The sequence below is a fragment of the Pyrus communis genome, chromosome 14 (genome assembly GCF_963583255.1).
Source record: "Pyrus communis chromosome 14, drPyrComm1.1, whole genome shotgun sequence".
Classification (NCBI taxonomy): domain Eukaryota; kingdom Viridiplantae; phylum Streptophyta; class Magnoliopsida; order Rosales; family Rosaceae; genus Pyrus; species Pyrus communis.
The window spans coordinates 9,157,375-9,169,419 of record NC_084816.1 but is presented as its reverse complement, the minus strand read 5'-3'; positions in this window follow the sequence as shown (position 1 = coordinate 9,169,419).

Here is a 12,045-nt window from a genome sequence, read left to right as displayed (position 1 = left end):
TGAGTCTTGGAATGATTCGAAGATTTCGCAACTAAGGTCATATCGTAGACCTCCAAGATATTGCGATATCCCTAACGGTAAAGACATAACCATTTGGGGATTTTACTTTGTACGGGTTTGATAAGTAACCTGCGTCAGCATAACAAACAAGGCAAGTATCATTTTGAGGATCAGGGGGGTTGGATCCGCTCGAGATGCGTTGGGATTTGCCCTCATAGTACCTTCAGGGTACGTCTTTAATACCAAATCAGTGGTTACATGTAGGCACGGTGCTGCATCTTTACCAAGATTAATAGCGAATGAGATGTCCTGTCTAAATACAATGAGCTAAGTACAACGAAGTGCAAAGTTGAACTTATATATGAAATTTCAAATGCCATAGCCTATTCAAGAGTCTCATTTGCATATAACGTATAGACGATCAAAGGTATACTTAAAGGTGACACATTCGAAGTGTAGTTCAACTAATAGACCAAAATACCATCAGAACAATGCTTCAACTTCAGGTTAAGGCATAAACAAGTTTTCCCAAGATCCTTCATCTAAAATTCCATCTTCAAGTGCGAGGTAGTTTTCTCAAGCTCTTCTGGAGTCTTAGTGAGATATGTGTCAACGACATAAATTGTAACTCTAGCAATTTGGAATAAGACTTCATAGTTTAACATACAAGGGCATAATTCATCCATGACTGATCAAATAATCACCCAAACGGGTATACCACATTCGTCGGATTTTTCAATCCATAAGTGAACGCCTCAAAATAAGTTAAGAGGGTGTTCCGTGGTTTTGGAGCTATTTGAAACAGTCTATGTAATTCTTCGAGAACTTACATGTAAATCTCCGTATCTATATCCCCATGGAGAAAACACTAACCACATTCATAATGCTGCTATCAATCACAGGAAATTTGAGAGAAACCTTGCGCCGTAAGGGGTGCATCATATTGCACTATTTCATTCATCTTATAACGCTTCATTTCCCACTTGTAACACAACAGTGTTACCTTGGGCAGTATAGGAACGACAGGTCCAATACATATTTTGGTAAAGAATTTAACCTGGATTGCAACTTTAGTTGTCCAATCAGTTCTACGTTGTCACTTAATCAACGGAACACAGTTCGATATCGTCGCTTTTCATTTATGTTGGTAGTTTCCATATAAGTGAAAACATCATCGATGATAATCTCATTTCAATTCCATTTAGCTCATTCAAACTAGTGTACTGGACTAAGAACTTTAAGTCTTTGGAGAAATCCGGATTAATCTCATGAGATGGAAATGATTTGAGACAGCGATCGAGTTTAGATTCATTTTGTGTCGTGCCTTCCTCTTTTAGGGAAGTGAATCCTACGAACCGAGTGATCTGTCGTGCTCCAGGCCAAGACAGATTGATTGGCTATCCGCTGGTGTACCAGACCGTCCAACAGGGGTGTCTAAACTGTCTAACAATGGCGGCACACCCTTCAGGGATGTTGGCTCGATGTCCGTTAAGTACGTCAATCTTTGCAGGCATGTTTGCAGCTAGTATATGATCTCGTCACTTTAGCTAGATCAGAGGAATGTGTCTGGAGCAACATTCTGAAAACTAGAATTCATCACACTTGCTTATCACACTTGTGCGGTATGGGGATTGAGATGAGACATAGTGGGTAATGTCCACAAAACTTCTTGCCGTTTTACAGGAACGTTGACGTTCTTATCTCCCCCTAATGACGGGAAGACTGTCTCATTAAAGTGACAACCAGCAAATAAACGGTAAAGATATCGCATGCAAGAGCTTGAAACGAGCTAGTGTGAAAGAGAATCATGATCGACAAAAGATATACATCATTCTTTGAGGACCCATGGTGGTACGTTGCGACGGCGCAACTTGGCACATGGAATACACACCTAAATGCGTACATACGAAAATCGTCAGCTTCATACAAGATTGCATAGCCCTAGGCAAAAACCGAAAACTTGATACGTTTACGAAAATTCGGGTGATCATTTAAATTACGCTTTATGATTGTTAGGCGAGGCTATTTGGAGTAAATATGGGAATTCGATGTTCAAATTATAAACCCAAAATGACATGCAATACTTTATTGAAATCGTCGATATAAACTCTCCAGCATTATCCAATCTCCCAGACCTTAAGGGATAAGTAGGGTGGTGAGCCCTTAATTGGCCATGAGGTTTAGCAGCAATGTGTGTGGACAAACATATGACCAGTTTGTCGATTCATCAACCAAAACCATAAGTATTTATATGGTTTGTATTTTGGTTGGATTAGTCCACATATATTCCCTTGAATCCATTGTGAAAAGAGAGTCGTGTCGTATCTTTGCGAGGAATGATATAGAAAATCGATTTCCCTAATGAGCATGCTTGGCAAAGTGTGCTTGTAGGCAGAATAACCTTACTTTAGATAAGGAGATGCGTTGTAGCATCATTGTTCGACCTAAGTGTCCCAAATAGTCGTGCCAAAGCAAGTAAACTGCTCAATGTCTTTCAGCAACTTCAAAACCCAGGCCGTGGCCTAGCCCAAAAAATTTCCCATTCTTTTTTTTTTTTTTCGAAATTTCAAGGATTTGAAAAACCCTAATTGCTTCTAATTTCTTTCAATTCTTTGACTCACAAATTTCACATAGCATAATTGCGTAATGCATGAAACAAATATATATATATATATATATATTGACAAATATATGAACATATACAATATATATATATATATATCTATATATATATATATGTATATATATCGGAAGGAAAATATAAACATAGGGGGTTCATGCATCATGGGGAATGTTTTCATGCTTCACAGTCGTTTCAAATATCTTACTTTATTTTAAGCGTACCTGATTGGCAGAAAACGATAAAAGCCTTTGAATTTGTAGAAGTTCCTTCTCGGAAAGCTGGAATTGCATCTCCAATGCGTTGTATTACATTCAACAAAGAAAAAATAAATTGAATCAATAGCATGTAGATCAATTCAATAAAATAATAAATTAATCATAAAAAGAATGATTAAAACGTAATACTCCCCTGATTGAAGAATAAACTCTCTTTAGCGCAGCGTCAAGAGCGTGCTGATAACGTGTTGTAGGCATAATTTACTGAACAATTATGGAGGTCATATAGAGCAAGAAGGTGCGGCATAGAGAGAAGAAGAGAGATGTGTAATTGTGAGGTGTGTTATTCTACCCCATTGTGCCTTTATTTATAGTAGTAGGGAAAGTTAATTCCTTACCCTTTATGATTACAACATTTAATAGGTAATCTACTCCTAATAGGAATATAAGATACATTCTCATATCTATTAGAATTTACACAATCACATTCCTATTCCAATATGACTGCAACAGTATGTGTATTATTGTTGTTTTCTTAGAAGAACAAAAAAATCCTACGTGCGTGCGTCAAATATTTGAGTGCTTTTCTATTGAGAACCTTTAATTAAGGGAATATATTTAGTTTATAAGCTATAATATGGGAATGGGTTGTTATAAACTAATGTTCTATTTTCATACGTTTTGACACATTATAGTGTCATTTATGTTAATTAATTAACTCAAATTATGTTTTTAATCGTGCAATTTAGTAATCATCTCTTATCATATATTTTGACATGTTGTATAAGTTATGTTAATTAATTAAGTCATTGCTTTGGTTGAATATCTCATAACATTATATATAAACTTCCTATGTGTTTCTTTATTTATTTTTTGTTAATATATTTATATTTAGAAGAGGTACGTGCCCGCATCAATTGTGAGTGCTTTACTAGAAAAAAAAAAAAAAACAGACATTAAAGGGAGTATACTTCAATCAATGAAATAATGTATGGCATGGTCAGAAGTAACCCCCTTTTTCTTTTAAACTAATCTTTTGCCCAGTCCAAGCGTAGTTTAAGTTTCTTTCCTTCGAAATATTAAGACAAGTCAACAACTAACTTTTAGTCTAGTAGTATTTGTATCTTCTTAAATATGTCACAACTTCAACTCACATGAATGATTAGATGATATAACTGTTTGACAAGTTTCATACCTAGTTGCACCGTTGTGATTGTGCCAAACTCAAAATAGACTAAATAAATTAAGTCCTTGTAGAGCCAAATTTTAGTGGTGAACTATCTTGCATGATGGGTGTAAAATATCTACTCTTTCTTATACCGATTCCCAAACGTACCTCAAACCTTTTGTTTCGGCACCCGACCTGCTTAATTTTAAAACCATGTTCCCTATCATGCACTAACTGATCATTTAGGCCTTGTATGACAATATAGAGCAAACGGTGACAAAAACAAAGTAACATTCTCTCATATATAATTCAACCTGCTATAGTATTAATGGACGTCGAATTATATCTTGAACAATTTTCATTGACAATCTCATAACATGGTATATTGAGACTTTTGTTGTAAAAAGGAAACATCTAACTTGGTTAAAATTTTCATCATTTTCTTGCACGAGGGCTGCCTAACCTGTCCTCCAATTCTTTCCACTCTTTAATCGATTGCATTTGAATATGCCTTGGCATTGAAATTTCCTCTTTTTCTGTGAGTATTCGACAAATTAAGGTATAACTATGGGTACAACCGTACAAGCACTAAGAAAATTGTGGTTTCGTTTTCCATGCTCCAATTGTTTACCACGTGGAAGCAGTTGATTTGGCATGAGGCTAGAAAGTCTTACTAGCATTTACCCACACACTTTATGTGTATGAACACATTTTTTTAGAAAATGAGAATGAGAGAGGGAGAGAGAAAGAACGTGAGGGGAGTAGGAGGTTTTTGTTTTTGGTTTTTGGTTTGTATTTTATTTTAATTTTTAATTTTTTATATTGAAGGTATTTTAACATCATCTGTACGTGAGGTTTTAATAAAAAAAAAATAGTAAAATTTGAACCTATAAAATTACATTATTGCCCATCATTTTTTTTGTGTGATAGAAGACTAAGTAATCTTTTCACTATCTTTTAGTTGACAAAGAAGGTTTTAATTAGTATAGATTATGTTTTTTCAAATGAAAGAAAGTTTAATTAAATTTTAATAGAAACGCGTACATCAAAGACTATAATATCAAATAGTCACTTCGGCTCAAAACGGTATCATTTATAAAGGTCATCCCTTTCTTGAAACAAAAGAAACCACTAAATGTATTGTCCTATTACAATCACGGGGAGCTAAAAAGAATTTATACTAACTTTAATTGCTGTTGTAAACACTGTATATCATATAAGAGACCTTCAAAAATAGCGTCAGGTTACATTTCACCAGTAATCATCTCCACAAGCCATTTAGAACATGATTAGGTTAATATTGCAAAGCGATAGGTTTTGTCTGAATAGTCTCAGCAAAAGAATCTAGAAACTGACTATACTTCGTTATAAGTTTGGTTCTATTAATTAGTATTTTAATATGAAGTCGTATTGAAGTAGTTGTTTTTAAAGCTAATATTAGGTAGGAAGGATTCTTTAACTTTTACTTGGAAATTCGAGAGAATTTTTGTTTTCATGAGTTGAACAGTTTACTTGAGGTCGTCTCATGCGCAACATCTGTTTTCTTTTGTCATCCGAATAGATTCTTTCCCTTCGTGGAATAATGCTTTAGATCTCCAACTTAATAAGTTCGCAGTTTGTCAATTCTAGAATCTGTAAAGTTTAGGGTTTGAAGCTGTTATGCATACTTTGAAAAGTTTTCATACCCTTCTTTGTATTTGAAGGAAGTGTTGAGTTTTGTTGTAAAATTAATTGGCAATATATGAAGTAATCAAATTACTTATAAGCATATGTAATGTTCATTCTTTCCTCGATGTGAGATCCACTGAACACACTCATCACGTGGAGAATTTTCAAGCTTAACACATAGACAATGCAAATCAAGTAAAGTGGAGCATGTATGACCATTATGCTTTATATGTGGGGCAACCTGGAAGCTTATTTTCTCGTTTAAACCTGATGGCGTTTTTGTGTAAAATGTTTAATTATGTTTGAAACTATGTTTAATAATGTCTAAAACACATTTTGCACGTGTTTAATTGAATTTACCCTATATTTAGTTACGTCTGAAACTATCTCATTTTGCCTTTCTTCTTAGTTATGAAAATTCGCAAGGAAGAAATAATAAATTACATTAGTTAACAACTGTTCAATTGGAGTTTTACCAGTCTTAATCACTTGCTATAATATAACTAGGTGGAGAAGCATTGAAGCAGCATGCATGTCTATTGTCTAACCAAAAAAGAAAAAGAAAGAAGAAGTAGCAGCATGTCTTATTTGACAAAACCCAAATAACTATGTGATGGCTAGGAATCATGCATGTTGGGTTGAACATCGTGTGGCTCTCGTGTTTGACTTTGAAGGTTCTCCAAGCAACCAAAGCATGTGCATGTCTTGCTAAGCATAGTGAACCCTAAAGCCTAAACACATATACATATATGCTTGGAATTTTTCTTAAATATGTTCCCAACTTATGACACGGTGTCTTATGTTGGTTTTACATATATAAGTATATAGTCAAGGGAGCTGCTTTCATTCATTGGCTAGAAAAAAGGAGCTGGTAACCAAACTTTCCCACCAATATTTGGCATTTGCCGAAAGAAAGGTAAACGACCCCTTTGTGCACGATTATAAAGTCCTTGGAAGAAAGGAGAGAGGCTTCCATTTGACTAATTCTAGACTCTTGCTTGGAACTATCTTATGCAATTACCTCTTCATTGTCTTTTGCGTTTGAAAAAGACTACCACGTGATGTTATCATTTCACATGTTATGATATTGGTAGACGATAAAGTTGATTTGTCTAACTTATAAGATATACTAATAAAACGTATATGTATGCATGTTTATAATTTAGTGATAAACACAATGTTATGATAGTAAATAAAATTAGTCTACCCATAAAATCTCCTTGACATTAGATTTTGCTCACCATCCTAAAGTGATTGTAATACTCACTACCCTACTTATCACTGTTAGATGAGTTTAAATTTCAAGATTTGTGGAGTGAATAGATATAAATCTCAAAATTTAAACTCATTCAATAGTAACAAGTAGGTTGACGCCCATTACCACTATTTAGGAGTGGTAAGAAAAAATGCTCCTGTTTTTATATGTTAATTGTGGTTTTTGTGGGTTATTAGATTCGATTAATTTATATAAGTAGGTTAGGGAATATTAATTTTTTTTTTATAATTTTGGTAAGGGGAGGCGAAAACATCCATGTTTCAAAAAAGACCCAAAATTTCAAACAGAATATAGATGGGGCGCCGAACCTTTATGTCCCATCTGTGGTGCCATTATCCTTGGCACTATGTTTCAGCTGCATGTATACGTACGATTCCCCAGGAAGCTGCAAACTTAAGCATCAGACCAACTATACGAAATGACCACGACACATCCAACTTTTTCACTCTTTTGCAGCTCGAAAGAGGACACCTAGCTACGAGACTAAGATTAAGAGGTTTAGAGATATATTGATCAATACATGTAGTTTACCATTTTATGTTGTTAGATTATGAATTATAGTTATTTGTTAAGTATCATATATGAATGTGCGATCCTAAATATTCACATTTTAGCAAAATATGACGTGTCATGTCCTTGACAAAAATATTGTTTTTCTATATGACTTTCAACAATTATTATACTATTTCTTTATTATTTTGAGTAGCTAAAGTATAACAATTTCTAATTTTTGTTATGATTTTTTTTTTTTTTTGGAAACTATTTTTGTTATGAACCATATATGAGCATAGACGATGTGCATAACTTACCAAATTAAAAAAGGAAAAATTAGTATCCATCCCTAGTTATTAATGTTCATTGGCTGAGACCTTATTAGTTTTCAAATTTTGATTGGAGTCTCTAGCATTAATGTGATAATAAATTTACATGTTTATTACATATTTTTTAAAATAAAAATTAGTAATTGATTTAGAGTTTTAATACTCACACCTTTATTAAACTCCAAATTAATTTTCAATTCAAACATTTCCAAAATAAATAAAAAATTAGAATAAGTTTGTACCCATTAGTTTTTTTTTTTATAAAAAGATTCTCAATTTTTTAATCTTAAATGCACCCATTCATATAATTTTCAATTTTTGTAATCTTAAATGTACCCATTATTAAATATACCAATTTGTTATATGTAAAATGTAACATTTTTTAAATATAAAATGTACAAATTATTTATATAAAAAGTACCCAAATTTTTAATATAAAACCCATTAAAAAAAAATTAATCCATTTTTAAACTCATATGGGTATTCTTTTTTTGTTGATTTGATAATGTATCTATTTCAACTTTAATCAAAGAAATTTACTAATGTTTTATTAAGCCTAATATCTTCTTCTTTTTTTTTTTGTTTTTTTTGTTTTTTTTGTGTTTTGAAGAATGTATCCATGTTTTGGTACAATAATTTTTTTTTTTGTTAATTTTGATGAATGTACCCATATTTACACACACACAAAATATAATAGGGAGTATAATTTATATTTTATTATTTTTAATCCCTCAATGTCACATCCTGGCCCGGGGGGACCACTTCTCGGGCCCACTCCACCACCATAGCATGATATTGTCCGCTTTGAGCCCCGACCACGCCCTCACGGTTTTGTTTCTGGGAACTCACATGAGAACTTCCCGATGTGCGCTACTCGCTTAACTTCGGAGTTCCCATGGAACCCAAAGTCAGTGAGCTCCCAAAAGGCCTCGTGCTAGGTAGGGATGAGAATATACATATAAGGATCACTCCCCTGGGCGATGTGGGATGTCACAATCCACCCCCCTTAGGGGCCCGACGTCCTCGTCGGCACACAGGCGGCCAGGGTTAGGCTCTGATACCAAATTGTCACATCCCCGCCCGGGGGGGACCACTTCCCGGGCCCACTCCACCACCGTAGCACGATATTGTCCTCTTTGGGCCCCGACCATGCCCTCACGGTTTTGTTTCTGGGGAACTCACACTAGAACTTCCCGATGGGTCACCCATCTTGGGAATGCTCTCGCGCGTTACTCACTTAACTTCGGAGTTCTCATGGAACCCGAAGCCAGTGAGCTCCCAAAAGGCCTCGTGCTAAGTAGGGATGAGAATATACATATAAGGATCACTCCCCTGGGCAATGTGGGATGTCACACTCAAATTATGGGTTATATTTAAAATCTCATTACTATAAACAAATACAAATTTCAATTTTTTTTTTTTAATTTTAAAAATATAGTAACTTACACTATTACATTAATGTCAAGGACTTCGATAAAAACTAAAAACATACAAGATTTCAGTAAAAAAAATATTGATCGTTAGGGATCACATCCAAAGTGTTCCATTAAAAAATCACACATAAAATATAACCAAAGAAAGGGTGTCAAGGCCACAAGCTTGAGTGTTGTTTTTTCTTTGTCTCTCACGCAGGCATGTTATGAAATAATAATAACAATGATCAAGATGCCATAATACTAATAATTAAATTAATTATGCCAATTAGCGAATGTAGTATCAGGAGATATATATTTCAAGTAGCTTGAGAACTTAGACCCAATTATAATTGCTCTCTCTCTCTCTCTCTCTTTGCAGAATGTAGAAATCTTTAAGGAAAGTCTTTTCTCACATAAAAAAGAGGGGACATGAAATATCACTCCAACATTACTTTTATCAACATAAACATGCATTATACGAGAATCCATCGGGTGTATTTTTGCTCGAAGGTAATGCTTACCAATTCATCATTATTAGATGAGTTTTAATATTGAATTTATGTCTACCCACTACATATATTTCGAAACTTAAACTCATCGTACGATAATAAATAAAATTATTATCTTACAGTGATAAATAAAATGACGAACATTATGGTCACTTGATTTCTCAATCCATCAACACATTTGTATATTATTTATAAGTTATACTACAGTAACAGCACTAACTCCAACAGAATTTTTTGTAGGACCCATCTTCCAGATTTTACACTTGGACCCCACATTATCTTACTTGTAATGCCTTGTAAATTAAACAAGCATTTGGCTTGAGCCAAAGACTATGATCTGGTTGGCAACATGGAGAGCACAATTCTAGTGTTATAGATAGTGGCTGCTAATGAGTTTGAAACCCTAATAAGCCTACAAGGCGCGCAGTATGCTTGCAATTTCCAAACAACAAAAGACATATGTAGTGGAGATTCGCATTCAGATTAGAAATTTAAGCTACAATTTTGCAATAATTCTTGGACCAAAATACTTGAATTTATTATTGAATGGTTTATTTGGAATGTATAACAAGATATACATATATTTACACACAACTACTAATAATTAAATAATATTATATAAATTTCCTCTAGAGCGATTAATTCTGTTGGAGCTAATTATAACCAACAATCCTCACATACGTATTATATATATGCTAATTAAAAGTGTTATCTTATCAATTTGACAAAACAAGATATGTTTATGCATGAATGTATAATCAATGGCGGATGTACATTGGGCTCAAGGTGGATCAAGGAGTTTGAAAAATATACATGTGAATATCTTTCGAATGTTTGGTGTGAGACTCTTTTGTGCTAACCAAGTGTTTGATGTAATATCTGCTAGGTAGCACTCGGCAGGTTGCCTTGAGAGCACTCGACAAATTCTCTGATATCACTCATCAAAATGCTTCGGTATATGTCGATGTCCATTGACATATGTGTAACATGATTCGGATGACGACAACAATCCCACCAAGTGTTCGACAAAATGTATTGGTGACTAAATTAAAAAAATTTTGCACACTTTGCGCTCTATCTAAAAAACTTAGATCTTAAATAATGGGACCCTCAATGTTCAAATCCTGAATCCGCAATTGTGAGTAACTCAAATTTTTGTAACAATTTGACAAATCATCACACACTAGTTTTCTCCTTCTACACACCTATCTTTAATTTTTTTCATCAGATTGAATAAATTAAACAAAAACACGAACATAATTAAAAAAAGGTAAGGAGAGAAAAAAAAATGATGTGTCGTTATCATTTTCCCGCAAATAATCTAGTACCAGAACAATTTTTATTAAAAACAATAACATATATTAAGAGCTAAGGTTGTCTCTTTGAAAAGTGGTATTCCATTATACACTTGAGAGGGGGAAAGCAACTAACTGTGAAGTGGAGAATCATGGTACAATATTGCAGGCAAATGTATCAAAGTGATTCTAAAGCTTCATAAAGAACTAACGAATTTCTTTTTTGACAGTTAATGGAATTATGTGTTTGTTAAAAGGCAAAAATTAGGATACTACAAATATATACCTTGTAAACACACCTAGGTGATTTTTCTGACACTCACTTTTCTCATACATGCAAAAAGAATTTATAGATTCATCCTTGTATCACACGAAATTGACTGCTTAGGAAGCTCTAGTACACAATCTGAGTTAATAATTCTTGTTAAATTTGCTACACTCAAAGTACACAAAATTAACGTTGTCGTCCAAATGTGACTGCTATCAAAGAAAATTATATCGTACGAATAATGTCTGAACCGTTATATGTAAACCAATAACGTAATCACATAATGCTCATATAGTTAGGGGTTACATCAACGAATTAAGCTCGAATTACCTGAATTGAGTTTGAATTTAATTGCCTTAACAGTTCAGAGACAGTAATTAATTGGGCTAAGAAAGTTTAAGTCACCATGAGTGGGGTCATAACGGCTAATACCTGTCGGCATGAAACCCCAAAAAAATGATGGATGCCAACTTTGTTTAAGCGTGTGGGTCCATTAATACAAAGAAAATTTAAAGATTAAAATTGGGTCATTGGTAATCCTCTTTTAGTCTTTAGGTGGGTCGTCAATTCCATCTCAAATCATATCATGTTTTGTTTCTAGATCTTTGGAATCCCAAGCGGTCGTTAAGCAAAAGTTAAAGCGGCTTCAACTAAGTTCATAGTATATTATTATGTTTAATGTCTGAGATGCTAATGCTAAACCCTAACCCTAAACCCTAAACCCTAATGATTGTTGCAGGTGAAGAAATTGCTGATGTTCCACAGCCATGCTATACGGAGAAGATGA